The sequence below is a fragment of the Lagenorhynchus albirostris genome, chromosome 3 (genome assembly GCF_949774975.1).
Source record: "Lagenorhynchus albirostris chromosome 3, mLagAlb1.1, whole genome shotgun sequence".
Taxonomy (NCBI): domain Eukaryota; kingdom Metazoa; phylum Chordata; class Mammalia; order Artiodactyla; family Delphinidae; genus Lagenorhynchus; species Lagenorhynchus albirostris.
This window is the reverse complement of record NC_083097.1, coordinates 154,636,857-154,664,669: the sequence shown is the minus strand read 5'-3', so window position 1 is coordinate 154,664,669 and position 27,813 is coordinate 154,636,857. Positions and strand designations below refer to the sequence as shown.

The 27,813-nt window shown below is 38.9% G+C and overlaps 1 pseudogene; it reads left to right on the top strand.

Moving 5' to 3' along the window:
- Positions 1 to 7,655: 7,655 nt before the first annotated feature.
- Positions 7,656 to 8,099, top strand: LOC132518618 (ubiquitin-conjugating enzyme E2 variant 1-like; annotated as a pseudogene).
- The last annotated feature ends 19,714 nt before the right edge of the window (positions 8,100 to 27,813 follow it).

Genomic DNA, 27,813 nt, shown 5'->3' with positions numbered 1-27,813 from the left:
CATTGTCAACAAGGAAAGGGAGGGGGCAGGTCCACCTTAGCAGCCTCATTATCAGCATGCTCAGAGTGGGCATGGCTCTGGCCACCATGGATTTTGCGAACTTTGTGGGCATACGCACTTGGAGGAGGGGCTGAAATCTGAGCTGATTACCGGCAATCCCTATGTGGATGCAGGGGCATGGCTTTGGTGGGTTTCCTCCTCAGCTTTTTGAGTGCACACATATGCCTGAGGGTTATCTGAGCCAATTTCTGGCACTACCATGGTGGAGGTGGCCCCCGAGGGCAACGCCAGCAACAGTGATCTTTGTGGGTGTGCACACCGGGTGGCAGGTGGCATCACAGAGTTGCACATCCCACTAGACACCTCCTGGGGAAGAATACACAGTGGCTCCTTTCCCAGAGGGAGCAGTCCAGTACCACCTACTTTACACTACAGCTTAGAATCAGATCTGGGGGCTTCTACTCCAACAGCTGGGGAGCAGATCCTGCCCCCAATGGGGATGTGACAACCACAGAGCAAAGAGGAGGCCCTGCCCAACATCCAGTGCAGGCTCTGGTCACCACAATGCCAACACACCCCTTATCAAGGGGACAAGGACAGCACACCCTGAGGAAAGACATAGCAAGCATCCACACCAAAAACAACCCTCACACCAAAAATATTGGGTGCACACAGTCTACACAAGGTTGCTCCCACATGAAAACAGCCCTTTAAGACCACAGTAGATAACTGTTTCTCCTAAATTCACAGAGTCAGAGAAATATAAGTAAAATGAAAATGCAGAGGAACTATTCCCAATTAAAAGAACAAGAGAAATCTGCTGAAAGAACAAACAAAGAAACAGACTTCTCCAGTCTACCAGACCCCAAGTTCAAAAGGGAGATAAAAATGCTGAAGGAATTAAGAAAGACTATTGTTAGAAATGCAGACCACTGTAACAAGGAACTAGAAACTATAAAGACCACTCAAAATTAGACCACTCAATTACCAAGATGAAAACTGAGCTAAAGGCAATAAATAGCAAACTAAATAATGCAGAAGAACAAATAAGTGATCTAAAAGACAGAATAATGGAAATCACCCAATCAGAACAGGAGACAGGGGACTTCCCTGGTGGTGCAGTGGATAAGACACCACGCTTCCAATGTAGGGGGCCTGGCTTCAATCCCTGGTCAGGGAACTAGATCCCACATGCATGCCACAACTAAGAGTTCATGTGCCGCAACTAAGGAGCCCATGTGCCTCAACTAAGGAGCCTACAAGCCACAACTAAAGAGCCTGCCTGACACAACTAAGATCTAGTGCAACTAAATAAATAAATAAATATTTTTTTAAAAAAGAACAGACAGAAAGACATTTAGCAGCCCTGAGTGGCTTGCAGGATCTTAGTTACCCAATGAGGGATCAAACCCAGGCCCCTGGCAGTGGAAACATGGAGTCCTAACCACTGGACTGCCAGGGAATTGCCCAGAAAGACAAATTTTTAAAAAATGAAATCAACATACAAGATTTATGGGATAATATGAAGCATGACAATCTACACATAATAGTAATCTCAGAAGGAGAAGAAAGAGAAAAGGGGATTAAAAATGTATTTGAAGAGGGCTTCCATGGTGGCACAGTGGTTGAGAGTCCGCCTGTCGATGTGGGGCAACGCAGGTTCATGCCCCAGTCCGGGGGCCTCCTGCGTGCCGCGGGGCGGCTGGGCCCGTGGGCCATGGCCACTGGGCCTGCGCGTCCGGAGCCTGTGCTCCACAGCGGGAGAGGCCACAGCGGTGAGAGGCCTGCGTACCGCAAAAAAAAAAAATTGTATTTGAAGAAATTTTGCCTGAAAAATTCCCAAACCCAAAGAAGGAAAAAGATATCCAGGTAAAGGAAGCACAGAGGATCCCAAACAAGATGAACCCAAGCAGACACACACCAAGGCATATCATAATTAAAATAGCAAAAGTTGTTAAAGAGAGGATTCCAAAGGCAGCAAGAGAAAAACAAAGAGTCAGTTTCAAGGGAACCCCCAGAAAGCTATCAGCTGATTTGTCTACAGAAACTTTGCAGGCCAGAGGGAGTGGCAAGATATATTCAAAATCCTGAAAGGAAAAAACCTGAAACCTGGGGTACTCTACCCAGCAAGATCACCATTTAGAATAAAAAGAGCAAGAAAGAATTTCTCAGATAAGCAAAAGCTAAAAGAATATAGAATAAACATATCCTAAAAGACATACTGAAAGGTTTTCTCTGAATAGAAAAGAACCAAGAATCTATGTGAAAGGGTAAACTACAGTGGGAAAGGCAAATATATAAAAGGATTTAAGATCATTTAAATAAGCTAATACATATATTAAAAAAAATTCTGTGAAAATAATTATAACTACAATGACCAGCAAAAGGATAAACATGAAGATTTAAAATAGAACATCAAAATCACAAAATGTGGGGGAGGGGAGTAAGAAAATATAGATCTTTTAGAATGTGTTTGAGCTTATATGACTACCAGTCTAAAGAAAGTATAGTTATGTTAACATAGTTGAAAGCCAGGGTAACCACAAATCAAAACATACATTAGATTCACAAAAACCAAACAGAAAGGACTCAAGAATAATACAAAGGAAAACCATCAATTGATACAGCCACTATGGAGAACTGTATGGAGCTTCCTTAAAAAACTACAAATAGGGCTTCCCTGGTGGTGCAGTGGTTGAGAGTCCGCCTGCCGATGCAGGGGACACGGGTTCGTGCCCCGGTCTGGGAAGATCCCACATGCTGCGGAGCGGCTGGACCCATGAGCCATGGCCGCTGAGCCTGCGCGTCCAGAGCCTGTGCTCCGCAACGGGAGAGGCCACAACAGTGAGAGGCCCGCGTACCACAAAAAAAAAAAAAAACTACAAATAGAACTACCATATGACCCAGCAATCCCACTACCGGGCATATACCCTGAGAAAACCATAATTCAAAAAGAGTCATGTACCAAAATGTTCATTGCAGCTCTATTTACAATAGCCCGGAGATGGAAGCAACCTAAGTGTCCATCATCGGATGAATGGATGAAGAAGATATGGCACATATATACAATGGAATATTACTCAGCCATAAAAAGAAACGAAATTGAGTTATTTGTAGTGAGGTGGGTGGACCTAGAGTCTGTCATACAGAGTGAAGTAAGTCAGAAAGAGAAAGACAAATACCGTATGCTAACACATATATATGGAATCTAAGAAAAAAAAAAGAAAGGTCATGAAGAACCTAGGGGTAAGATGGGAATAAAGACACAGACCTACTAGAGAATGGACTTGAGGATATGGGGAGGGGGAAGGGTAAGCTGTGACAAAGTGAGAGAGTGGCATGGACATGTATACACTACCAAACATAAAATAGATAGCTAGTGGGAAGCAGCCGCATAGCACAGGGAGATCAGCTCGGTGCTTTGTGACCACCTAGAGGGGTGGGATAGGGAGAGTGGGAGGGAGGGAGATGCAAGAGGGAAGAGATATGGGAACATATATATATGTATAACTGATTCACCTTGTTATAAAGCAGAAACTAACACACCATTGTAAAGCAATTATACTCCAATAAAGATGTTAAAAACAAAAGATGTGATGTGTATATATATATATATATATATATATATATATACACACACACACACAATGGAATACTACTCAGCCATAAAAAAAGAATTAAATAATACCATTTGCAGCAGCATGGATGAACCTAAAGACTATACTACTAAGTGAAGTAAATCAGACAGAGAAAGACAAGTATTATATGATATCAATTATATGTAGAATCTAAAAAATAGTACAACTGAACTTATTTATAAAACAGAAACAGACTCACAGACATAGAAAACAAACTTATGGTTACCAAAGAGGAAAGGGAGAGAGGGATAAATTAGGAGTATGGAATTAACAAATACATACTATTATATATAAAATAAAAAACAAGGATTCACTGTATAGCACAGGGAACTATATTCAATATCTTGTAATAACCTATAATGGAAAAGAATTGGACATATATATCCAAATCACTTTACTGTACACCTGAAACTAACACAATATTGTAAATCAACTGTACTTCAATTAAAAAAAAAAAAGAATTGCATAGAAAGTTGTATAACAACTTGATTGATAATAGCCCCAAACTGGAAACAATCCAAATGTTTATCATCAAGTAAACAAATAAATTGTGGTATATTCATACAATGGAATAGTACTCAGCAATAAAGTGAATCAAAGTACTGATACATGCACCAACATGGATGATAAACATTATGCTGACTGAAAGAAGTCAGGCACAAAAGAGTATCTACAATTCATTTACATGAAGCTCTAGGACAGCAAAACTAAGCTGTGGTGTAGATGTCAGAACAGTTCTTGCCTTGGAGAAAGGGGGTTTAACTGGGCTTAACTGGGAAGTGGCACCTTGGAACTGTTTGGGATAATGGAAATGTCCTCTATCTTGAGATGGCAGTTACATGGGTGTATAAACAAATAAATAAACAATAATTGCAGATAGATACAAAGTAAAATACAAAATGGAAAGCAAACTTGAAAATTTCCTGAGCAGAAAAAACACTAAGCCACATAAGTGAAACAATTTAGCTTATACTAAAGAAGTAAGCAAAAACACTGGGCCAGGGCTTCCCTGGTGGCGCAGTGGTTGAGAGTCTGCCTGCCGATGCAAGGGACACGGGTTCATGCCCCGGTCCAGGAGGATCCCACGTGCCGTGGAGCAGCTGGGCCCGTGAGCCATGGCTGCTGAGCCTGGGCGTCCAGAGCCTGTGCTCCGCAACGGGAGAGGCCACAGCAGTGAGAGGTACGCATACCACAAAAAAACAAAACAAAACAAAACAAAACAAAACACTGGGCCACTTCTGGCCTGCGAAAATCATAAATGAAACATAAACTGTTGCCCAAAATTGGCATGAGGTATCTTCTTTTAACCAATCTTTTATCACTAAGAAAACTCTAATACTATATAACCAATCATTGTAAAGCATAAGCAGCCTCTGCATTTTCACTATATAAATTGACCTATAACATACCTCTGTGCCTTATTCCACTGCTGGTTTGAGAGCTCCCAGTTCACAAGCTGTTCTTACATGCACAATAAACTCTTACTAAATATGATTTTACTGATCCAGTGATTCTAATTTTTCTATTTCTGGGTTTTTTACATGTATATAAAAACACCATATATGGCAAATGCAGCATTCTTGTTAACTGCATGACACTTATGTGCTACCAGTTTGCAAACCAAGCTAGAGAATCCATGGCATGAGGACGACCATTCCCCAACCCTTCTGACCCCACCCAGTGGGATAATTGCATTATATGTTCTTAGGAACAGACACATTTTTAAGGCTCTTTATTGGATGCAGGTGCTAGAAAAAAAAAGAAGAAGAAGAAAACAATGACACCAATTACCATCATTCCAACTCCTTATTTGATCCAAATAAAGGTCCTTGTCAGGGCCCAGCATCCTCTCTGGAAACTAGTGTGATGAGCAGTAGATGCAGAGGTTGGAGACAAGATGGCAGAGTAGAAGGGCTTGAGCTCACCTCCTCTCACGAAAACACCAAAATCACAACTAACTGCTGAGCAGTCATTGGAAAAAAAATACTGGAACCTACCAAAAAAGGATATTCTACATCACAAACAAAGAAGAAGCCACAATGGCATGGTAGGAGGGGCACATTCATTATACAATCAAATCCCATTCCAGCTGGGAGGGCGGCCCACAAACTGGAAAATAAATATATTGCAGAGGTTCTCCCAAAGGAGTGAGAGTTTTGATCCCCACATCAGGCTCCCAGTCTGGGGGTCTGGCATCAAGAGGAGGAGCCCCCAGAGCATTTGGCTTTGAAGGCCAGTGGAGTTTGATCACAGGAACTCCACAGGACTGGGAGAAACAGGAATGCTACTCTTGGAGGGTGCACACAAGGTCTTGTGCACACCAGGAAGCAGGGGGAAAGCAGTGACTTCATAGGATCCTGAGCCTGACCTACCTGATGGTCTTGCAGGGTCTCCTGGGGAGGCTGAGGGTGGCTGTGGCTCTTTGTGGGGACAAGGACACAGGTGGAGAAGATACTGGGGAATACTCATCAGCATGAGTTCTCCAGGGGGCCGCCATTATGACACCAAGACCTAGCCCTACAAAACAGCCTGAAAGCTTCAGTGCTGGAGTGCCTCAGGCCAAGCAACCAACAGGGAAGGACCACAGACCCACCCATCAGAAGACAGACTGCCTAAAGTCTTCCTGAGGCCACAGCTGCATCTAAATGAACCCCTTGACACGGCCCTACCCATCAGAGGGACAAGACCCATCTCCACCCACCAGTGGGCAGCCACCAGTCCATCTCACCAGGAATCCTGCAGAAGCCTCTTAGGTCAGCCTCACCCACCAGGGGCAGACATCAGAAGCAAGAGGAACTACAGTCCTGCATCCTGCGGAACAGAGACTGCAAACACAGAAAGTTAGACAAATGAGATGGCAGAGGAATATGCCCCAGATGAAGGAACAAGATAAAACCCCAGCAGAACAACTAAGTGAAGTGGAGATAGGCAATATACCTGAAAAAGAATTCAGAGTAATGATAGTAAAGAAGATCCAAGATCTCAGAAAAAGAATGGAGGCAAGGATAGAGAAGATACAAGAAATGTTCAACAAAGAGGTAGAAGATCTAAAGAACAAACAAACAGAGTTCAACAATACAATAGCTGAAATGAAGAATACACTAGAAGGAATCAATAGCAGAATAAATGAGGCAGAAGAACGGATAAGTGACCTGGAAGACAGATTGGTGGAAATCACTGCCACAGAACAGAATAAAGAAAAAAGAAAAAAGAAAAAAAGAAATGAGGACAGTTTAAGGGACCTCTGGGACAACATTAACTGCACCAAAATTCATATTTTAGGGGTCCCAGAAGGAGAAGAGAGAAAGAAAGTACCTGAGAAAATATTTGAAGAGGTAATAGCTGAAAACTTCCCTAACATGGGAAAGGAAACAGTCACACAAGTCCAGGGAGCACAGAGAGTCCCAGGCAGGATAAACCCAAGGAGGAACACACTGAGACACATAATAATCAAACTGACAAAAATTAAAGACAAACAAAAAATATTAAAAGCAACAAGGGAAAAATGACATATAACATACAAGGGAACTCCCATAAGGTTATCAGCTGATTTTTCAGCAGAAATTCTGCAGGCCAGAAGGGAGCATCATGATATATTTAAGTGATAAAAGGGAAGAAGCTACAACCAAGAATACTCTACCCAGCAAGGCTCTCATTCAGATTTGATGGAGAAATCAAAAGCTTCACAGACAAGCAAAAGCTAAGAGAATTCAGCATCACCAGACCAGCTCTGCAGTAAATGCTAAAGACTTCTCTAGGTGGAAAAGAGACCAGAAACGTGAAACAATCTTGTACATATATAGACTAGACTGCTATATCAAAACCTCATAGGAACAGCAAACGTAAAGACTACAACACATATACACACAAAAAAGAAAAAGCAACCCAAACACCACACTAAAGATTGTCATCAAACCACAAGAGAAGAGAGCAAGGGAGGAAGGTAAGAAAAAAGACCTACAAAAACAAACCCAAAACAATTAAGAAAATGGCAATAGGGAGCAACAGCAAAGCAAGATGGCAGCCATCACAGGCTCAGGAGTAAAAGTCCCTCACAATTTCCGACTGTTGGAAGAGCTCAAAGAAGGTCAGAAAGGAGTAGGAGATGGCACAGTTAGCTGGGGTCTAGAAGATGATGAAGACATGACACTTACAAGATGGACAGGGATGATAATTGGGACTCCAAGAACAATTTATGAAAACCGAATATACAGCCTTAAAATAGAATGTGGACCTAAATATCCAGAAGCACCCACCTTTGTAAGATTTGTAACAAAAACTAATATGAATGGAGTTAATAATTCTAATGGAGTGGTGAACCCAAGAGCCATATCAGTGCTAACAAAATGACAGAACTCATAGAACATCAAAGTTTTCCTGCAACAGCTTCAGTGCTTAATGATGTCTAAATAAAATATGAAACTCCCTCAGCTGCCTGAAGGACAGTGTTACAGCAATTAATCAAAAAAAAGGAAGCCACAGGCCCTCCCGTACCCCCACCCATTTGATTTAAGCAGTCTTCATTCTCCACAGTAGTAAATTTTCTAGATACATCTTATAGACCTCAAAGTACTGGAAAGGAAGCTCCCATTCAAAGGCAGTTTATCTTAAGATACTGTAAATGGTACTAAATTTTTGCCCATTTAAAATATATGTTGTGCTATAACAAACCAACCTGTCAAGTGTAACCACTGTCCAAATAGTTGAACTTCTGGGATCAAGAAAGTATATTTAAATTGATTCCCATCAAAACTGGTGGGGCATATCTAACTCAAATGTGAAAAGACACATCACACAATCACCTTGCTGCTGATTACATGGCCTGGGGGCCTCTGCCTTCTCCCCCTTTCCCTCCCTCTGCCTCCCTCCTTCCCTGCAAGAGCCCTCCATCTTGGAGTGGCTAGTTAGAGCAGATGTGAAGGTTTCATGTCACAGCCTGTGGGACTACTCCTGGGTGTGTGGGGGTGGTTTGTCTGCATCCCTGGTTTCTTTCTAAGTGTGTTAAATGATGCTCTCCTTCCAAGCCATCATCCTTTTCCCCACTCCCCACTACCACCCTTGGCTGAAGCATAGATTGCAACCCCCACTTCTCCCCTCTGAAATTGGCCTTTGGTGAGGAATTCAGGGCTTTCCCCAAATCTTCTCCCCCCACTTTTTCCTTTAACCTCCTCAAGTCACTTTTTGCCCATGCACCACCCAACACTTTCCATGACACTTCCATGCTTTGGCCAGAAGCCATCAGGTAAGGTTGGAGAGAGTCTCTGACCTCCCTCATTTAGTTTTGGAACCACATTTATTTACTTTCCACCTACCTGGGAAATGAATATTGGGTTCTCAGCCTTGCCACCCTCTGCTGTCATCATCAGCTGATGTGTTTTTTTAGCTCAGGTTTTGCTAAGATAAAAAGAGCAAGCCACCAGTGTTACTCAGACCTGCCAGCTCTCAAAGTCCTTGGTAATTAAACTTGGAGAAAGGCCACAGAAGACACCTGTAAGCACATGTGACCTCTCTGAAAGGTTTTCCTATAATTGCTTTTGCTTTTAAGAATTGAAGAAATTTTAAGCAGGGCTCTCATTTGGTCATCCTTGCAATCCATTTGGATCTACTTTGGAATCTGAGAACTGGAATAAAAAGAAACTTGAATTCAGTGCATACTTTGGTTTTGGTGCTGCTGCTTCTCATGGCCCTCACCAGAGATTAAGAAAGAACTCGGTGTGCATGGCAGATCCCCAAGATTCCTAGCAAACTGCTGTGTTTTTCCACTTTTCTGTTCAGGACCACTAAATGTTGAGATGTGGATGCATACCAAAATAAAAGCAATTCACTGTGTTCTAAAGAAAAAAGGGAAAAAATGAAAATAGGAACTTACATATCGATAATTACCTTAAATGTAAATGGATTAAAAGCTCCAAATAAAAGACATAGACTGGTTGAATGGATTCAAAAACAAGATCCATATATATGCTGTCTACAGGAGACCCACTTCAGATATAGGGACACATACAGACTGAAAGCGGGGGGACGGAGAAAGGTATTCCATGCAAATGGAGATCAAAAGAAAGCTGGAGTGGCAATACCCATATCAGACAAAACAGACTTTAAAATAAAAACTGTTATGAGACAAAAAAGACTCTACATAATGATCAAGGGATCAATCCAAGAAGAAGATATAACAATTGTAAATATATATGCACCCAACATAGGAACACCTCAATATATAAGGCAAATATTAACAGCCATAAAGAGAGAAATAGACATTAACACAATAATAGATGCTGTTTTTATCACCCCACTTAACATCAATGGACATATCATCCAGGCAGAAAATCAATAAGGGAACACAGGGCTTAAAAGGCACAATATACCAGATGGCTCAAATGACATTTATAGAGCATTCCATCCAAAAGCAGCAGAATACATATTCTTCTCATGTGCACATGGGAACATGCTCCAGGATTGACCACATGCTGGGCCACAAAGTAAGCCTCAGTAAACTTAAGAAAATTGAAATCATACCAAGCACTTTTTCTTCTTTCTTTTTTAGATTGGAAATTTATATTTTCCCTTTCTTTCTTTTTTTTTTTTTAACATCTTTTTTGGGGTATAATTGCTTTACAATGGTGTGTTAGTTCCTGCTTTATAACAAAGTGAATCAGTTATACATATACATATGTTCCCATATCTCTTCCTTCTTGCATCTTCCTCCCTCACACCCTCCCTATCCCACCCCTCCAGGCAGTCACAAAGCACCGAGCTGATATCCCTGTGCTATGCGGCTGCTTCCCACTAGCTATCTACCTTACGTTTGGTAGTGTATATATGTCCATGCCTCTCTCTCACTTTGTCACAGCTTACCCTTCCCCCTCCCCATATCCTCAAGTCCATTCTCCAGTAGGTCTGTGTCTTTATTCCTGTCTTACGCCTAGGTTCTTCATGACTTTTTTTTTCTTAAATTCCATATATATGTGTTAGCATACGGTATTTGTCTTTCTCTTTCTGACTTACTTCACTCTGTATGACAGTCTCTAGGTCTATCCACCTCATTACAAATAGCTCAATATCATTTCTTTTTATGGCTGAATACTATTCCATTGTATATATGTGCCACATCCTCTTTATCCATTCATCCGATGATGGGCACTTAGGTTGTTTCCATCTCCTGGCTATTGTAAATAGAGCTGCAATGAACATTGTGGTACATGACTCTTTTTGAATTATGGTTTTCTCAGGGTATATGCCCAGTAGTGGGATTGCTGGGTCATATGGTAGTTCTATTTGTAGTTTTTTAAGGAACCTCCATACTGTTCTCCCACCAGCAGTGCAAGAGTGTTCCCTTTTCTCCACACCGTCTCCAGCATTTATTGTTTCTAGATTTTTTGATGATGGCCATTCTGACTGGTGCGAGATGATATCTCATTGTAGTTTTGATTTGCATTTCCCTAATGATTAATGATGTTGAGCATTCTTTCATGTGTTTGTTGGCAGTCTGTATATCTTCTTTGGAGAAATGTCTATTTAGGTCTTCTGCCCATTTTTGGATTGGATTGTTTGTTTTTTTGTTATTGAGCTGCATGAGCTGCTTATAAATTTTGGAGATTAATCCTTTGTCAGTTGCTTCATTTGCAAATATTTTCTCTCATTCTGAGGCTTGTCTTTTGGTCTTGTTTATGGTTTCTTTTGCTGTGCAAAAGCTTTAAAGTTTCATTAGGTCCCATTTGTTTATTTTTGTTTTTATTTTCATTTCTCTAGGAGGTGGGTCAAAAAGTATCTTGCTGTGATTTATGTCATAGAGTGTTCTGCCTATGTTTTCCTCTAAGATTTTGATAGTTTCTGGCCTTACATTTAGGTCTTTAATCCATTTTGAGCTTATTTTTGTGTATGGTGTTAAGGAGTGATCTAACCTCATACTTTTACATGTACCTGTCCAGTTTTCCCAGCACCATTTATTGAAGAGGCTGTCCTTTCTCCACTGTACATTCCTGCCTCCTTTATCAAAGATAAGGTGACCATATCAAGCATCTTTTCTGACCACAATGCTATGAGGTTAGAAATCAACTACAAGGGAAAAAAAACTGTAAAAAACACAAACACATAGAGACTAAACAATCTGTTACTAAACAACCAATGGATCACTGAAGAAATCAAAAACTACCTAGAGACAAATGAAAACAAAAGCACAACAATCCAAAGTCTATGGGATGCAGCAAAATCACTTCTAAGAAGGAAGTTTGTGGCAATACAATCTTACTTCAGGGAGCAAGAAAATTCTCAAGTAAGCAACCTAAGCTTCCACGTAAAGCAACTAGAGAAAGAAGAAAAAACAAAACCTAAAGTTAGTAGAAGGAAATAAATTATAAAGATCAGAGTAGAAATAAATGAAATAGAGATGAAGAAAACAATAGCAAAGATCAATGAAAGCAAAAGCTTGTTCTTTGAAAAGATAAACAAAATTGATAAATCCTTAACCAGACTCACCAAGAAAAAAAGAGAGAGGACTCAAGTCAATAAAATCAGAAATGAAAAAGGAGAAGTTACAACACACACCGCAGAAATACAAAGGATCATAAGAGACAATTACAAGCAACTGTATGCCAATAAAACAGACAACCTGGAAGAAATGGACAAATTCTTAGAAAAGTACAATCTCCCAAGACTGAACCAGAAGGAAGTAGAAAATATGAACAGACCAATCACAAGTACTGAATTTGAAACTGTGATTTTAAAACTCCCAACAAAAAAAAGTCCAGGACCAGATGGCTGCAGGGGCAAATTCTATCAAACATTTAGACAAGAGCTAATACCTATCCTTCTGAAACTGTTTCAAAAAATTGCAGAGGAAGGAAAACTCCCAAACTCATTCTATGAAGCCACCATCACCTTGATACCAAAACCAGACAAAGATACCACAAAAAAGAAAAGTACAGGCCAATATCACTGATGAATATAGAAGCCAAAATCCTCAACAAAATACTAGCAAACAGGATCCAGCAGCACATTAAAAGGATCATACACCATGATCAAGTGGGATTTATTCCAGGGATGCAAGGAATTTTCAACATCCACAAATCAATCGGTGTGATACACCACATCAACAAACTGAAGAATAAAAACCGTATGACCATCTCAATAGATGCAGAAAAACCTTTTGACAAAATTCAACACAAATTTATGATAAAAACTCCTCAGAAAGTGGGCATAGAGGGAACGTACCTCAACATGATAAAGGTCATATCAAACACACCTACAGCTAACATCATACTCAATGGTGAAAAGCTAAAATCATTTCCTGTAAGATCAGGAACAAGACAAGGATGTCCACTCTCGCACTTTTATTCAACATAGTTTTGGAAGTCCTAGCTATGGATATCAGAGAACAAAATCAAATAAAAGGAATCCAAAGTGGAAAATAAGTTAAATTGTCACTGTTTGCAGATGACATGATACTATACATAGACAATCCTAAAGATGCTACCAGTAAACTACTAGAGCTCATCAGTGAATTTGGTAACGTTGCAGGTTACAAAATTAATACACAGAAATCTGTTGCATTTCTATACACTAACAACAAAAGATCCGAAAAATAAATTCAAGAAACAATCCCATTTACGATCACATCAAAAAGAATAAAATACCTAGGAATAAACCTACCTAAGGACACAAAAGACCTGTTCTCTGAAAACTATAAGATGCTGATGAAAGAAACTGAAGACGACACAAACAGATTGAGAGATATACCATGTTCTTGGATTGAAAGAATCAATACCATCAAAATGGCTATATTACCCAAGGTAATCTACAGATTCAATTCAGTCCCTATCAAATTACCACTGGCATTTTTCACAAAACTAGAACAAAAAATCTTAAAATTCGTATGTAGACACAAAAGACCCCAAATAGGGAAAGCAATCTTGAGAAAGAAAAATGGAGCTGGAGGAATCAGGCTCCCTGGCTTCAGACTATACCACAAAGCTATAGTCATCAAAAAAGTATGGTACTGGCACAAAAATAGAAACATAGATAAATGGAAAAAGATAGAAAGCCCAGAAATAAACCCACACACTTATGGTCAATTGATCTACGACAAAGAAGGCAAGACTATACAATGGAGGTAAGACAGTATCTTCAATAAATGGTGCTGGAAAAACTGGACAGTTACATGTAAAAAAATGAAATTAGAACATTCTTTAACATAATACACAAATATAAATTCAAAATGGATTAAAGACCTAAATGTGAGACCAGATACTATAAAACTCTTAGAGGAAAATATAGGCAGAACCCTCTCTCACATAAATTGTAGCAATGTCTTTTTTGATCCATCTCCCAGAGTAATGGAAATAAAAACAAAAATAAAGAAATGGGACCTAATTAAACTCAAAAGCTTTTGCACAGCAAAGGACTCAATAAACAAATGAAGAGACCACCCACAGAATGGGAGAAAATATTTGCAAATGATGTGACCTACAAGGGATTAGTCTCCAAAATTTACAAACAGATCTTGTGACTTAATATCGTCAAAACAAGCAACCCAATCAAAAAATGGGCAGATGACCTAAATAGACATTTCTCCATAGAAGACATACAGATTGCCAAGAGGCTCATGAAAAGATGTTCAACATCACTAATTATTAGAGAAATGCAAATCAAAACTACAATGAGATATCACGTCACACCAGTCAGAATGGCTATCATCAAAAAATCCACAAATAATAAGTGCTGGAGAGGGTGTGGAGAGAAGGGAACCCTCCTACACTGTTGGGGGGAATGTAAATTGGTGCAGCCACTATGGAAAACAGTATGGAGGTTCCTTAAGAAACTAAAAATAGAGCTACCATATGATCCTGCAATCCCACTCCTAGGCATATACCCAGAGAAAAACTTGGTTCAAAGGGTACATGCACCACAATGTTCATTGCAGTGCTGTTTACAATAGCTAGGACATGGAAGCAACCTAAATGTCCATCAACAGAAGAATGGATAAAGAAGATGTGGTACATATATACAATAGAATATTATTCAGCCATTAAAAAGAATGAAATAATGCCATTTGCAGCAACATGGATGGACCTAGAGATTGTCATATTGAGTGATGTACATCAAACAGAGAAAGAGAAATATCGTATGATATCACTTATATGCAGAACCTAAGAAAAATGATACAAATGAACTTATTTACAAAATAGAAATAGACTCACAGACTTAGAGAATGAACTTATGGTTACCAGGGGGGAAATGTGAGGCGGAGGGATAGTTAGGAAGTCTCAGATTGACATGTACACACTGCTTTATTTATTTGTTTGTTTGTTTGTTTGCTTGTTTGTTTTTAATAGACCTTTATTGGAGTATAATTGCTTCGCAATACCGTGTTAGTTTCTGTTACACAACAAAATGAGTCAGCCATATGCATACACATGTGCCCATATCCCCTCCCTCTTGACCCTCCCTACCATTCTCCCTATCCCACCCCTCTAGGTCATCGCAAAACACCAAGCCGATCTCCCTGTGCTATGCTGCTGCTTCCCACCAGTCAACTATTTTACATTCAGTAGTGTAGCTATGTTGATGCTACTCTCACTTTGTCCCATCTTCACCCTCCCACCCCATAACATCAAGTCCATTCTCTCCCTCCCACCTCATAATATCAAGTCCATTCTCTATGTCTACCTCTTTATTCCCGTCCTGCAACTAGGTTCATCAGTACAATTTTTTTTTTTTAGATTCCATATATATGCGTTAGTTTAAAATGGATAACCAAAAAGGATTTATTGTATAGCACAGGGAACTCTGCTCAATATTATGTAACAACCTAACTGGGAAAATATTTTGAAAAAAGAATACATACATGTGTTTGTATAACTGAATCACCTTGGTGTACACCTGAAATTAACACAACATTGTTAATCAACTATACTCCAATATAAAATAAAATGTTTAAAAAAAAAGAATACTCTACCCAACAAGGCTCTCCTTGAGATTCCATGAAGAAATCAAAAACTTTACAAAGAAGCAAAAGCTGAGAGAATTCAGCACCACCAGACCAGCTTTAAAACAAATGCTAAAGGAACTTCTCTAAGCGGAAAAGAAAAGGTCACAACTAGAAACAACAAAATTATGAATGAGAAAGCCCACCAGTAAAGGCAAACATACAGTAAAGGTAGGAAATCATCCACACACAAATATGATATCAAAACCAACAATCATGAGAAGAAGAGAGTATAAATGTAGGATATTTGAAATAAATTTGAAATTAAGAGACCAGCAACTTAACACACACACACACACACACACATATATATATATACACACACACACACACAAATACACACACAGACTGCTATATCAAAACCTCATGGTAACCACAAACCAAAAATCTACAATAGCTACACACACACACACACACACACACACACACACACACAAAGGAATCCAAAAACAACAGTAAAGATAAGAAAATCACAAGAGAAGAATCACAAGAGAAGAAAACAAAAAATCACAAGAGAAGAAAACAAAAGAGGAAGGGAAGAAAAAAGACCTACCAACACAAAACAATTAACAAAATTGCAATAAGAACATACATATCATAACTACCTTAAATGTAAATGGATTGAATACTCCAACCAAAAGACAGAGACTGGCTGAATGGATTCAAAAACAAGACCCGTATATATGCTGTCTGCAAGAGACCCACTTCAGATCTAGGGACACATACAGACTGAAAGTGAGGATATGGAAAATGATATTCCATGCAGGCCATCTTGAATTGAGGTGTCCTGGGCAGCACTCTTCCACAGGGCTGCACGCCAAATTGTGATGTTGCTCGCAGCAGTTCTTCGCTGGGAACACTAATCCCGTGTGTTAGGTGTGAGGCTTCTTCACACAGCCACTACAGGCAAATGAAACTACACTAAGCCCAAAAGAAGAGCTATGTGGCTGACAAGGTCTTGGTGCTCCGGCTGGGTGTCAGACCTGTGCCTCTGAGGTGGGAGAGCTGATTTCAGGATATTGGTCCACCAGAGACCTCCCAGCTCCACGTAATATCAAACAGCAAAAGCTCTCCCAGCAAAAGCTCTCCCAGAGATGTCCATCTCAACGCTAAGACCCAGCTCCACTCAATGACCGGCAAGTTACAATGTTGGACACCCTATGCCAAACAACTAGCAATACAGGAACACAACCCCACCCATTAGCAGATAGGCTGCCTAAAATCATAATAAGGTCACAGACACCCAAAAACACACCACCGGACAGGGTCCTGCCCCCAGAAAGACAAGATCCAGCCTCATCCACCAGAACACAGGCACCAGTCCCCTCTACCAGGAAGCCTACACAACACACTGAACCAACCGTAGCCACTGGGGACAGAAACCAAAAACAACGGGAACTACGAACCTGCAGCCTGTGAAAAGGAGACCCCAAACATAGTAAGTTAAGCAAAATAAGAAGACAGAGGAACACACAGCAGATGAAGGAGCAAGGTAAAAACCCACCAGACCAAACAAATGAAGAGGAAATAGGCAGTCTACCTGAGAAAGAATTCAGAGTAATGATAGTAAAGATAATCCAAAATCTTGGAAATAGAATGGAGAAAATACAAGAAACGTTTAACAAGGACCTAGAAGAACTAAAGAGTAAACAAACAGTGATGAACAACAAAATAAATGAAATTTAAAATTCTCTAGAAGGAATCAACAGTAGAACAACTGACGCAGAAGAATGGATAAGTAATCTGGAAGATAAAATAGTGGAAATAACTACAGCATAGCAGAATAAAGAAAAAAGAATGAAAAGAATTGAGGACAGTCTCAGAGATCTCTGGGACAGCATTAAATGCACCAACATTTGAAATATAGGGCTCCCAGAAGAAGAGAAAAAGAAATGGACTGAGAAAGTACTTGAAGAGATTACAGTCGAAAACTTCCTTACTATGGGAAAGGAAATAGTCAGTCAAGTCCAGGAAGCACAGAGAGTCCCATGCAGGATAAATCCAAGGAGAAACATGCCAAGACACATATTAATCAAGCTATCAAAAATTAAATACAAAGAAAAAATATTAAAAGCAGCAAGGGAAAAACATACAAGGGAATCCCCATAAGGTTAACAGCTGTCTTTCAGCAGGAACTCTGCAAGCCAGAAGGGAGTGGCAGGACATATTTAAAGTGATGAAAGGGGAAAACCTACACTCAAGATTACTCTACCCAGCAAGAATCTCATTCAGATTTCATGGAGAAATTAAAACCTTTACAGACAAGCAAAGTCTAAGAGAATTCAGCACCACCAAACCAGCTTTACAACAAATGCTAAAGGAATTTCTCTAGGCAGGAAACACAAAAGAAGGAAAAGACTTAAAATAACAAACCCAAAACAATTAAGAAAATGGTAAGAGGAACATACATATCAATAACTACCTTAAATGTAAATGGATTAATTGCTCCACCCAAAACACATACACTGGCTGAATGGATACAAAAACAAGACCTGTATATATGCTGTCTGCAAGAGACCCACTTCATACCTAGGGACACATACAGACTGAAAGTGAGGGGATGGAAAAAGATATTCCATGCAAATGGAAATCAAAAGAAGCTGGAGTAGCAATTCTCATATCAGACAAAATAGACTTTAATATAAAGACGATTACAAGAGACAAAGGAGGACACTACATAATGGTCAAGGGTTCAAACCAAGAAGAAGATATAACAATTGTAAATATTTATGCGCACACCTTAGGAGCACCTCAATACATAAGACAAAAGCTAACAGCCATAAAAGGGGAAATCAACAGTAACAAAATCATAGTAGGGGACTTTAACACCTCACTTTCACTAATGGAGATATCATCCAAAATGAAAATAAATAAAGAAACACAAGCTTTAAATGATACATTAAGCAAGATGGACTTAATTGATATGTATAGGACATTCCATACAAAAAGAGCAGAATACACCTTCTTCTCAATTGCTCACGGAATATTTTCCAGGATAGATCATATCTTGGGTCACATATCAAACCCTGGTAAATTTAAGAAAATTAAAAATGTATCAAGTACCTTTTCCGAGCACAGTGCCATGAGACTAGATATCAATTACAGGAAAAAATCTGTAAAAAATACAAACACATGAAGGCCAAACAATACACTACTAAATAAGCAAGAGATCACTGAAGAAATCAAAGAGGAAGTCAAAAATACCTAGAAACAAATGACAATGAAAATATGACGACCCCAAACCTATGGGAGGCAGCAAAAGCAGTTCTAAGAGGGAAGTTTATAGCAATACAATCCTACCTCAAGAAACAAGAAATACCTCAAATAAACAAACTAACCTTACACCTAAAGCAATTAGAGAAAGAAGAACAAAAAAAACCCAAAGTTAGCAGAAGGAAAGAAATCATAAAGATCAGATCAGAAATAAATGAAAAAGATATGAAGGAAATGATAGCAAAGATCAATAAAACTAAAAGCTGGTTCTTTGAGAAGATAAACAAAATTGATAAACCATTAGCCAGACTCATCAAGAAAAAAAGGGAGAAGACTCAAATCAATAGAATTTGAAATGAAAAAGGAGAAGTAACAACTGACACTGCAGAAATACAAAGGACCATGAGAGATTACTACAAGCAACTATACACCAATAAAATGGACAACCTGGAAGAAATGGACAAATTCTTAGAAAAGCACAATATTCCGAGACTGAACCAGGAAGAAATAGAAAATACAAACAGACAAATCACAAGCACTGAAATTGAGACTGTGATTAAAAATCTTCCAACAAACAAAAGCCCAGGACCAGATGGCGTCAGAGGCGCATTCTATCAAACTTTTAGAGAAGAGCTAACACCTATACTTCTGAAACTTCCAAAATATAGCAGAGGGAGGAAGACTCCCAAACTCATTCTATGAGGCCACCATCACCCTGATACCAAAACCAGACAAAGATGTCACAAAAAATGAAAATTACAGGCCAAAATCACTGATGAACATAGTTGCAAACATCCTCAACAAAATACTCTCAAACAGAATCCAACAGCACATTAAAAGGATCATACAACATGATCAAGTGGGGTTTATCCCAGGAATGCAAGGATTCTTCAATTGAAGGAGGAAAACTATATGATCATCTCAATAGATGCAGAAAAAGCTTTCGAGAAAATTCAACACCCATTTATGACAAAAAACCTTCCAGAAAGTAGGCATAGAGGGAACTTACCTCAATATAATAAAGGCCATATATGACAAACCCACAGCCAACATCATTCTCATTGGTGAAAAACTGAAACCATTTCCTCTAAGATCAGGAACAAGACAAGGGATCCCACTCTCACCACTATTATTCAACATAGTTTTGGAAGTTTTAGCCATGGCAATCAGAGAACAAAAAGAAATAAAAGGAATCCAAATTGGAAAAGAAGAAGTAAAGCTGTCACTGTTTGTAGATTACATATTATACATAAAGAATCCTAAAGATACTACCAGAAAACAATTAGAGCTGATTAACGAATTTGGTAAAGTAGCAGGGTACAAAATTAATGCACAGAAACCTCTTGCATTCCTATACACTAACATGAAAGATCAGAAATAGAAATTAAGGAAACAATTCCATTTACCATTGCAACAGAAAGAATAAAATACCTAGGAATAAACCTATTTAAGGAGACAAAAGACCTGTATGCAGAAAACTATAACACACTGATGAAAGAAATTAAAGATGATACAAACAGATGGAGAGATATACCATGTCTTGGACTGGAAGAATCAACATTGTGAAAATGACTCTACTACCCAAAGCAATCTACAGATTCAGTGCAACCCTATCAAACTGCCAATGACATTTTTCACAATGAACAAAAAATTTCACAATTTGTATGCAAACACAAGAGGGCCTGAATAGCCAAAGCAATCTTGAAAAAGAAAAACGGAGCTGGAGGAATCAGGCTCCCTGACTTCAGACTATACTACAAAGCTACAGTAATCAAGACAGTATGGTACTGGCACAAAAACAGAACTATAGATCAATGGAACAGGATAGAAAGCCCAAAGATAAACTCACACACATATGGTCACCTTATCTTTAACAAAGGAGGCAAGAATATACAGTGGAGAAAAGACAGCCTCTTCAATAAGTGGTGCTGGGAAAACTGGACAGCTACATGTAAAAGAATGAAATTAGAACACTCCCTAACAGCATACAGAAAAATAAACTTAAAATGGATTAAAGACCTAAATGTAAGGCCAGACACTATAAAACTCTTAGAGGAAAACAAAGGCAGACCACTCTATGACATAAATCACAGCTAGAGCATTTATGACCCACCTCCTAGAGAAATGGATATAAAAATAACAAATGGGACCTAATGAAACTGCAAAGCTTTTGCACAGCAAAGGAAACCATAAACAAGATGAAATGACAACCCTCAGAATGGGAGAAAATATTTGCAAATGAAGCAACTGACAAGGTATTAAGCTCCAAAATTTACAAGCAGCTCATGCAGCTCAATATCAAAAAGACAAACAACCCAACCCAAAAATGGGCAAAATACCTAAATAGACATTTCTCCAAAGAAGATATACAGATTGTCAACAAACACTTGAAAGGATGCTCAACATCACTAATCATTAGAGGAATGCAAATCAAAACTACAATGAGAGGGCTTCCCTGGTGGTGCAGTGGTTAAGAGTCCACCTGCTGATGCAGGGGACACAGATTCATGCCCTGGTCCGGGAAGATCTCACATGCCACAGAGTGGCTGGGCCCATGATCCATGGTCACTGGGCCTGCGCGTCCGGAGCCTGTGCTCTGCAATGGGAGAGGCCACAACAGTGAGAGGCCCGTGTACCGCAAAAAAAAAAAAAAAAACTACAATGAAGTATCACATCACACCGGTCAGAATGGCCATCATCAAAAAAATCTACAAACAATAAATGCTGGAGAGTGTGTGGAGAAAAGCGAACCCTTTTGCGCTGTTGGTGGGAATGTAAATTGATGCAGCCACTATGGAGAACAGTATGGAGGTTCCTTAAAAAACTAAAAATAAAACTACCATACAACCCAGCAATCCCACTACTGGGCATATACCCTGAGAAAACCATCATTCAAAAAGAGTCATGTACCATAATGTTCATTGCAGCTCTATTTACAATAGCCAGGAGATGGAAGCAACCTAAGTGTCCACTGACAGCTGAATGGATAAAAAAGATGTGGCACATATATACAATGGAATAGTACTCAGCCATAAAGAGAAACAAAATTGAGTTATTTGTAGTGAGGTGGATGGACCTAGAGTCTGTCATACAGAGTGAAGTAAGTCAGAAAGAGAAAAACAAATACTGTATGCTAACACATATATATGGAATCTAAAAAAAAAAAGAAATGGTCATGAATAACCTAGGGGCAAGATGAAAATAAAGACACAGACCTACTAGAGAATGGACTTAAGGATATGGGGAGGGTAAAGGGTAAGCTGTGACAAAGTGAGAGAGTAGTAGTATATATCTGGACATATAAACACTACCAAATGTAAAATAGACAGGTAGTGGGAAGCAGTCGCATAACACAGGGAGATCAGCTCTGTGCTTTGTGACCAGCTAGAAGGGTGGGATAGGGAGGTTGGGAGGGAGGTAGATGCAAGAGAGAAGAGATATGGGGATATATGTATATGTATAACTGATTCACTTTGTTATAAAGAAGAAACTAACACACCATTTTAAAGCAATTATACTCCAATAAAAAAGTTTAAAAAAAAAAAAGTCCTGTACCATAATGTTCATTGCAGCTCTATTTACAATAGCCAGGACATGGAAGCAACCTAAGTGTCCAGGACAGATGCATGCATAAAGAAGATGTGGTACATATATACAATGGAATATTACTTGGCCATAAAAGAAATGAAATTGAGCTATTTGTAGTGAGGTGGATGGACCTAGAGACTGTCATACAGAGTGAAGTAAGTCAGAAAGAAAAAAATAAATACCATATGCTAACACATATATATAGAATCTAAAAACAAAAATGGTTTTGATGAACCTAGGGGCAGGACAGGAATAAAGACACAGACATAGAGAATGGACTTGAGGACACGGGGAGGGGGGACGGGTAAGCTGGGATGAAGTGAGAGAGTGGCATGGGCACATATACACTACCAAATGTAAAATAGATAGCTAGTGGGAAGCAGCCACATAGAACAGGGAGATTAGCTTGGTGCTTTGTGACCATGTAGAGGGGTGGGGTAGGGAGGTTGGGAGGGAGACGCAAGAGGGAGGTGATATGGGGATATATGTATATGTATAGCTGATTCACTTTGTTATAAACAGAAACTAACACACCGTTGCAAAGCAGTTATACTCCAATAAAGTCATTAAAAAAAAAAGATATTCCATGCAAATGGAGATCAAAAGAAAGCTGGAGTAGCAACACTCACATCAGATACAATAGACTTTAAATAAAGACTCTTACATGAGACAAAGAAGAACACTACATAATGATCAAGGGATCAATCCAAGAAGAAGATATAATTGTAAATATATATGTACCCAACCTACGGGAACCTCAATATGTAAGGCAAATGCTAACGGTCCTGAAAGGAGAAATTGACAGTAATACAATAATAGTGGGGAACTTTAACACCCCACTTATATCAACAGACAGATCAGCCAGACAGAAAATCAATAAGGGAACACTAGCCTTAAATGACACATTAGACCAGATGGATTTAAATGTCATTTATAGAGCATTCTATCTGAAAGCAGCAGAATATACACTCTTTTCAAGTGTACATGGAACATTCTCCAGGCTAGTTCACATGCTGGGTCACAAAGCAAGCCTCAGTAAATTTAATAAAATTGAAATCATATCAAGCATCTTTTCCAACCACAACGTTATGAGATTAGAAATCATCTACAAGAAAAAAATTGCAAAAAACACACACACGTCGAGGCTAAGCAATATGCTACTACAAACCAGTGGATCACTGAAGAAATCAAAGAGGAAATCAGAAAATACCTAGAGACAAATGAAAACGAAAACATGGCAATCCAAAACCTATGGGATGCAGCAAAAGCATCCCATAAGAGGGAAGTTTATAGCAATACAATCTTACCTCGGGAAATAAGAAAAATCTCAAATAAACCACCTAAACTTATACCTAAAGCAACTAGAGAAAGAAGAACAAATGAAACCTAAAGTTAATAGAAGGAAAGAAATCATAAAGATCAGAGCAGAAATAAATAAAATAGAGATGAAGAAAACAATAGCAAAGATCAATGAAACTAAAAGCTGGTTCTTTGAGAAGATAAGTAAGGTTGATAAACCTTTAGTCAGACTCATCAAGAAAAAATGGGAGAGGGCTCAAACCAATGAAATTAGAAATGAAAAAGGAGAATTACAATGGACATCAAAGAAATACAAAGGATCATAGAGACTACTGCAAACAACTATATGCCAATAAAATGGACAACCTAGAGAAATGGACAAATTCTCAGAAAGGTACAATCTCCCAAGACTGAACCAGAAAGAAATAGAAAATTTGAACAGACCAATCACAAGCACTGAAATTGAAACTGTGATTTTAAAACTCCCAACAAACAAAAGTCCAGGACCAGGTGGCTTCTGAGGTGAATTCTATCAAACATTTAGAGAAGAGCTAACACCTATCCTTCTGAAACTGTTCCAAAAAAAATTGCAGGGGAAGGAAAACTCCCAAACTCATTCTATAAGTCCACCAACTCCCTGATACCAAAATCAGACAAAGATACCACAAAAAAAAAGAAAATTATAGGCCTATATCACTGATGAACATAGATGCAAAAATGTTCAACAAAATACTAGCAAGCCAAATCCAATAATACATTAAAAGAATTGTATACCACAATCAAGTGGGATTATCCCAGGGATGCAAGGATTTTTCAATATCTGGAAATCAATCAGTGTGATGCACCACATCAACAAATTGAAGAATAAAACCATATGATCATCTCAATAGATGCAGAAAAAGCTTTTGACAAAATTCAAAACTGATTTATGATAAAAACTCTCCAGATAGTGGGCATAGAGGGAACATACCTCAACATAATAAAGGCCATATATGACAAACCCACAGCTAACATCACACTCAGTAGTGAAAAGATGAGCATTTCCTCTAAGATCAGGAACAAGACAAGGATGTCCTCTCTTGCCACTTTTATTCAAAATAGTTTTGGAAATCCTAGCCACAGTGATCAGAGAAGAAAAAGAAATAAAAGGAATACAAATTGGAAAAGAAGAAGTTAAACTGTCACTATTTGAAGATGACATGATACTATACATAGAAAATTCTAAAGATGCTACCAGAAAACCACTAGATTTCATCAATGAATTTGATGAAGTTGCAGGATACAAAATTAATACATAGAAATATCTTGCATCTTAGACACTAACAACAAAAGGTCAGAAAGAGAAATTAAGGAAACAATCCCATTTACCATTGCATCAAAAAGAATAAAAATACTTAGGAATAAATCTACCTAAGGATCCAAAAGCCCTCTACTCAGAAAACTATAAGACACTGATGAAAGAAATCAAAGATGACATGAACAGATGGAAAGATATACCATGTTCTTGGATTGGAGAAATCAATATTGTCAAAATGACTATACTCCCCAAGGCAATGTACAGGTTCAATGCAATCTTTATCAAATTGCCAATGGCATTTTTCACAGAACTAGAACAAAAAAAAATTTTAATTTGTATGAAAACCAAAGACCCCAAATAGCCAAAGCAATCCTGAGAGAGAAAAATGGAGCTGGAGGAATCAGGCCCCCTGACTTCAGACTATACTATAAAACTATAGTAATCAAAGCAGTACAGTACTGGCACAAAGACAGAATTATAGTTCAATGGAACAGGATAGATAACCCAGAAATAATCCCACACACCTACCGTCAATTAATCTACACCAAAAAGTAAGAATACACAGTGGAGAAAAGACAGCCTGTTCAATAAGTGGTGCTGGGAAAACTGGACAGCCACATGTAAAAGAATGAAATTTGAACATTCTCTAACACCATACACAAAAATAAACTCAAAATGGGTTAAAGACCTAAATGTAAATCTGGATACTATAAACTCTTAGAGGAAAACATAGGCAGAACACTCTTTGACATAAGTTGCAGCATATCTTTTTGGATCCACCACCCAGAGTAATGAAAAAAATATAAACCAATGGGACCAGTTAATCTTAAAAGCTTGTGCACAGGGCTTCCCTGGTGGCGCAGTGGTTGAGAGTCCGCCTGACGATGCAGGGGACATGGGTTCGTGGCCCGATCCAAGAAGATCCCACATGCTGCGGAGCGGCTGGGCCTGTGAACCATGGCCGCTGAGCCTGCGCGTCCGGAGCCTGTGCTTCGCAACGGGAGAGGCCACAATAGTGAGAGGCCCGTGTACCACAAAAAAAAAAAAAAAAAAAAAAGCTTTTGCACAGCACAGGAAACCCTAAACAAAACTAAAAGACAACCAACAGAATGGGAGAAAATATTTGCAAATGATGTGACCAACAAGGGATTAATTTCCAAAATATACAACAGCTCAGCAGCTCTATGTCAAATAACAAACAACCCAATCAAAAAATGGGCAGAAGATCTAAACAGACATTTCTCTCAAGAAGACATACAGATGTCCAAAAAGCACATGAAAAGATGCTCAGCTTCGCTAATTATTAGAGAAATGCAAATCAAAGCTACAAAGAGATATCACCTCACACCAGTCAGAATGGTCATCATCAAAAAATCTACAAACAATAAATATTGGAGGGATGTGGAGAAACGGGAACCCTGCTACACTGTTGGTGGGAATGTAAATTGGTGAGCCACTATGGAGAACAGTATGGAGGTTCCTTAAAAACTAAAAATAGAGCTACCATATTATCCAGCAATCCCACTCCTGGGCATATATCCAGAAAAAAAATCCATAATTCAAAAAGATACATTCACCCCTATGTTCATAGCAGCACTATTTACAATAGCCAGGACATGGAAGCAACCTTAATGTCCATCAACAGAAGAATGGATAAAGACGATGTGGTACATATATACAATAGAATATTATTCAGCCATTTAAAAGAATGAAATAATGTCATATGCAGCAACATGGATGGACCTAGAGATTATCATATTAAGTGAGGTAAGTCAGACAGAGAAAGACAAATATCATATGATATCACTTATATGTGTGATCTAAAAAAAATGGTACAACTGAACTTATTTACAAAACAGAAACAGACTCACAGACTTAGAAAACAAATTTATGGTTACCAAAGGGGAAAGGTGGGGGGAGAGGGATAAATTGGGAGTCTGGGATTAACATATACACACTACTATATATAAGATAGATAATCAACAAGGACTTGCTGTATAGCACAGGGAAATCTACTCAATACTCTGTAATAACCTATATGGGAAAAGAATCTGAAAAAGAATAGATGTATGTATAACTGAATCACTTTGCTGTACACTTGAAAATAAGATTGTAAATTAACTATACTCCAATACAAAATAAATTTTTTAAAAATAAAATAAAATATAGGCTTATATTTTAGTCTATATGGATAGAAGCATTTTAAAAAGGTAGTAGATGCAGTGGTGATAATCCCTTTCATCCAAGGCTTGATGCCGAAGGCACCTTGGAGCTGTGAGCCAAGTATCACCTGAGCAAACACGGTGTGCTCCACGACACTCCATCTTATGCCTCAATAATGACAGAAATGGGCCCAGTGTTCACCCAACCTACTATGTCTTCCAGGACACACAGGAAGAGCACACTCCTAGTCTCCCTTGAAGTTGGTTTGGGATCAGGTCACTAAATTCTGGCCAATGAGATGTAAGCTGGAGGAATGTATACCACCACTAGAACTGGTCAAAAAAATAAAATCCCTGTGTATTTCCCTTCTCTCTCTACCTATCCAGAGCTACTTTGGAGGCCATGTGATCCAGCTGATAGAGTATCAGGATGGAAGGTACCCAGATCCCACAGTCACTGCTTAGCAAAAGCTGCTGAAAAGAACCACCCAACACACTTCTGGCTTTGTGTGAGCAAGAAATAATGTTTATTGTGTTTAAACTCTCAAAGTGGAGGTTATTTATTATAGCAGCTACTATACTCACCCTAACTAATCTCTGATATGGGTATGTTACACAGACTTCTGGGTGTAC